Raw genomic sequence first — 5,343 nt, forward strand, 5'->3', positions numbered from 1 at the left:
TGCTAAACAGGACATCTTGTCAAGGGAGGGACTACCCATTCACTATTGAGTAGTATTTCCAATTACATTCTATATATTTTTTTAAGCTGCACAGGGCAGCATGCAGGATCTCAGTTCCATGGCCCGGGATCAAACCCATGCACCCTGCAGTGGAAGCAAAGAGTCTTAACCACAACACCACCAGGGAAGTCCTCAGTTAAATCTTGCAGAAAGCGAAGAACTAAAGAGCTTCTTGATGAAAGTGAAAGAAGAGAGTGAAAAAGTTGGCTTAAAACAATATTCAGAAAACTAAGATCATGGCATCCGGTCCCATCACTTCATGGCAAATAGATGTGGAAACAGTGGCAACAGAGACAGACTTCATTTTCTTGGGCTCCAAAATCACTGCAGATGGTGATTGCAGCCATAAAATTAAGACGCTTGCTCCTTGTAAGAAAAGTTATGATCAACCTAGACAGCATATTAATAAGCATAGATATTACTTTGCCGACAAAGGTCCATCTAGTCAAAGCTATGATTTTTCCAGTAGTCATGTATGGATGTGAGAGCTGGACTATAAAAAAAGCTGAGCTCCAAAGAATTGATGCTTTTGAACTGTGGTGTTGGAGAAGACTCTTGAGAGTCCCTTGGACAGCAAAGAGATCCAACCAGTCCATCCTAAAGGAAATCAGTCCTGAATATTCATTGGAAGGACTAATGCTGAAAGCTGAAACTCCAATACTTTGGCCACTTGATTCGAAGAACCGACTCATTGGAAAAGACCCTGATGCTGGGGAAGATTGAAGGCAGGAGAAGGGGACGATAGAGGATGAGATGGTTGGATGGCATCACTGACTCAATGGAGGTGAATTTGAGTAAGCTCCAGGAGTTGCTGATGGACAGGAGGCCTGGAATGCTGCAGTCCATGGGGTTGCAAAGAGCTGGACACGACTGAGCCAACTGAACTGAACTGAACCGAACTGATAACGAAGAGTGGTGGTGCCATCTTGTTCCTGTAGGGGGCGCACTTGCATACACAGGGCTGAACAGAGGGAGGGGTGAAACCCAGGACGCTCACTCGCCCGGAGAAGGCTGATCTGCCATCTATGGAGCTAACCAAGAGAGGAAGTCATACTACTCTCTCTCCAACTCAGATCAGCTCCACACTGGCACAATTGGTCAGTGAACTGAGTAAAGAAAGGTGTGGCAAGTTCATCAGGGTGCAGAATATTTGGGTGTCAGTGTCCCTCTGTTGGACACGGCGCTTTCTAACACGCTGTCAAGGGTCCTCATCTGAGTTAGAGGCTCAGCTCGGGAGCTGTGGGGGGCTCCCGGGTGGTTCTCAGAGGGCTCAGAAGCAGAAACTGTCCCAGGAGCAGATTACCTGAAAGACAATCACACTTGTATCCGCGGTTCCAATGCAAAACAGAACCGCTGTTGTAGAGGCTAAGAAGTTCAACAGTTCCAAGTCCTGACTGTCCTTTGGAGGACAGTCTTGCTTCTCTGGTGGTTCAGATGGTAAAGAATCTGGCTGCAGTGTAGGAGACCTGGGTTTGATTCCTGGGTCAGGAAGATCCCCTGGAGGAGGGCATGGCAACCCATTCCAGTACTCGTGCCTGGAGAATTCCCTGGACAGAGGAATCTGGCGGGCTACAGTCCATGGGGTCACAACTGAGCGACTAACGCTTCTCCCAGGTTAGGGCAGAGGGACGAGGAGTTTGAACACAGGCACCACTCTCGGTATCGACTCAACGGACATGAGTTTGAGTAAGCTCTGGGAGTTGGTGATGGACAGGGAGGCCTGGCATGCTGCAGTCCATGGGGTCGCAAAGAGTCGGACACAACTGAGCGACTGGACTGAACTGAACTCAACCACTCTTGGCTTTTCATCTAAGGGAATGTAATGGAGTCACTTGGAGAGGAATGGTCCCTTGTTTTAACAAAGTCTTCCAGCAGGAGGCAGCACTGAGCCAAACACAGCAACTGGAAACTAAAACATGCCTCTTCAGAACCTTTGAGTTAGAAACAAAAATAGCAGCTCCAAGTCTTCCTTTTAGAACCGTCTCCCTGCACGTAATAACTTTTAACTCACAATTACCAGTCAAGAAATTTAACACGCATACTTCTGGAGGATTTGGTTTTCTTTTGTCCTGTTTTTCAGTTTCCTGGTCTTTGCTAGACTTTTTTTCCTGGAGAAATGAACTGTATTATTTAAAATATGAAAACTTTCAAGATAAAGATTTTTATATTTGTTATTAAAAGCACACTTTAATAAATTACTTAGATTTACCTCATCCAAAAAAAAAAAAAAATCTGTCTCCCTGTCCTCTGACTTCTGAACAGTTGGGGGGAAGACTGCTGCACCTCCACTCTGGCCAGGGGGCTTCCTCTCTTGCAGGACACATTTAAGTCCTACTCTTTGGAATGTGTGCATCAAGAGAACCTAATCTGTAAGGGCCGTACTTTTCCCCAGTTAATCTGCAGTTTCCTTACCTTTTCATATGCATTTAATTGGCTGCAGAGAGAAGGGAGGCTTTATTCTAGTTAATTCCAGAAACTGAGGTGTCTATTGCCCGTCATTGGGGTGCTGTCTCTTCCACTCGAGATGAATTGCCCTGAGGCAAGGGGCACAGTCCTCTGCTTAGGGCAGTCAGGGAGGGCTGTACGTGTTAAGTTCTGAAACTCAAAGCACTGATTTTGTCTGTATTTACAGGATTGGCCGATGTGTGGAAGCTGTGTCAATGCCATGAGTTAGGAACTAAACTTCAGGGAGAAGGGACTTGGTTGGACAGGTAGGGTTTTGATGTAGGGAGGGCCTTCCTGGATGGTGGATGACCTGAGGTACAGGGGGCGCCAAGAGAGCATGTTAGACGGAGGAACGTCGGAACAGTTGGATTTTCTAGATGAATGAAGAGGCTGCCCCAGGGCAGTGGACTGGGGAAGAGGTGCTGTCTCTGATCATTTGGTGAGGTGCAGGAAGTCATGGAGGTTTCTGGTCTGACCACACGGTAATCCGGGGCATTGACACAGCTTCCACGCAACAGCCAATCCTGTAAAGAATACTTTAAGACATTTCTGGGTGTCCTTCTCCAGAGTACTGCTTGTCTCCAGATCAAGTCAAAAGATCCTTGGGACACACACACCGTAGCTTAAAACAGTTCCTTGTCCTTTCCTAGCTCATAGCGTGTGGCCTCTGCCCCATAGCTGTCCCTGGGTTTTCCCTTGACTACAAAATCAGAGCTTTGGGTGATGCCTGAGGCGGGCAGGCCCAACTGTGAAGGTTTCTCAGAATATTCCTGTGGATGCTAAATTGGACCACAGGAGCTTTATCTCCCCAAGATTTTAAGTTCCCTGAGGACCAGGACTGTGTCACAGACCTTTCCCACTCCACAGCAACACAGCCAGGGTGATGCTCAAGAAATACCTGGGTTTTCCGGAGGAGATACTTCTGTTCAATGGGAAAGGCTCACAACACGTAAACAAATTTCTTATTGTTGGAGAGGCCAACTTTCTACCCTTGGACACTGGGATGTGACCAAGAAGGGGACTGGACTTGTGATCATGGCCTCGGGTTGGACATCAGAAGGGGAGAGAGTAAGAGGTTTTTAGGGGAAAGTTGTGCCAATCTCTAGTTTGATCCTAGTTGGGGCTTTATTTGTTGTTGGGTTGGTTTTATTTAATGTTTTTGTTTTTTTTTCTGGCCATGCCATGCAACACGTGGGATCTTAGTTCCCTGACCAGGGCTTGAACTCCTGCCCCTGAATTGGCACTGCAGTCTTAACCACTGGACCATGAGGGAAGTCCCCTAGCTGGGGCTTTAGTTGTTGTCTTTGCTCTGGTGGTGGCCCGTCCAAGTCTCACTTCCTATCCACAGGAAAAGTACATGCTGCATGCCTGAGTCAACCTGCCCCGGATCCTCCCACACTCTGTCACCAGGCACAAGGCTTCCAGCCGCCGTTGCAATCCAGGGAGAGGAGGAGACTCCAACTCAACTATAGGGAAAAAGAAAAAAGGAAAAAACAGGCAAGGGACTCAGCCACTAAGGCCTTCTGCTCCCCAAACAGCAGGCTGATGAGTGTGCTGAGTCCAGAACTGGTGAGCTCCAGGTTGGCCATGGCCTCTTGGTCAAGGGCCATCCGCCCTTCAGCACACCCTGTATATGAGATGAGAAACACCTGCTGCTTCTCAGTGGGCCCCTCCGCCTGGCATCTGAGGCCCTTAGAAATCTGAACCCCTTTGTTATTTACGAAAGGCACCCCCACCCTCACAAACTGCCTGCTCTGGCCAAAGCAGGCAACTTGATGCCCTGTCCTGGTACAGCCTGTTTCTCCAGGACCACCTGCCCTTGGCCACCCGGGCCCTGGCCTCCTCCCAGCCAGGTATTCTCAGGACCCAGCTGTAGCATCAGCTCCATGAAGCCTCCCCTATGTGGACCACTCGCTGGAAACCAATTCCTATGCAGTCTCTTTCATGCTACCTTTTCTATGGGCAAATCTTACATTTCAATGAAATCCCCAAGGCAGGGAGCTTCTTCAGGGGTCTGTGGCCCGCTAACAGTCACACAGGGACACTTGACGAACACCGGGGGTCAGGCCTTTGATGCTTGCAGTGTGGGGGCTGCAGAGCAAAGGGGACTGCACCGCTGGACACGTTTAGGGGGGTGCCCAGCCCAGAAAAGAGGCAGCCTCCAGCACCAAAAAACAGGAGACAAGAGTAGCATAGCTCAACCCTTGCCAGGACGACACCTGTGATGGAGTGTGTGGGGTTCACTTCCTGGGCCGGACCGCGAGGGTAATCTGTGTTCTACTCACCCGCCCCTCACCAAGGGTCCCTCGACCATCAACTTGAGAGGCCAACAGGAAGTGCTTGAGAAGCATTAGCCATCCATACAGAGTTGAAAAGAGCTCAGACAGGGGCCAACTCTTGGCCCTAGGGCGAAGGTGGCTTTTATTTCCTTTCTCAGGAAGGGAGGGGGTGGGGAGCTTTCCCCACACACCAATCTAAGTCGGGGAGGTGGGGGGGCGTGGGTGCTCCCCCAGAGGAGGGGGCCGGGAGAGCTGGAGGACCATTCAGAAGGCCTCCTCCGTGTCCACTTGCCGACCCTGGGCTGCGGGATGCGCCCGAGGTCACTGCCCTCCGGGTACTAGTTCCTGCAGAGTTGGAGGCACATGGAGGTATGTGCTGGTGTCCACGAAGAAAAACGGGGAGCAGGGGCCCTGAGTGAGGGAGCAGGGGGCTGGGGTGGCTGGCCCCACGCCCACCGCCTGCCCAAGATGGTCACTTGCATAAGGCCTGGCTGGTGTGGCTTCTCCCAAGAGGGGCCGCTGGGGCCCGGAGGCATGGCTCGCTCTGATGGCTGGCCCT

Source organism: Capra hircus, chromosome 27, assembly GCF_001704415.2.
Source record: "Capra hircus breed San Clemente chromosome 27, ASM170441v1, whole genome shotgun sequence".
Lineage (NCBI taxonomy): Eukaryota > Metazoa > Chordata > Mammalia > Artiodactyla > Bovidae > Capra > Capra hircus.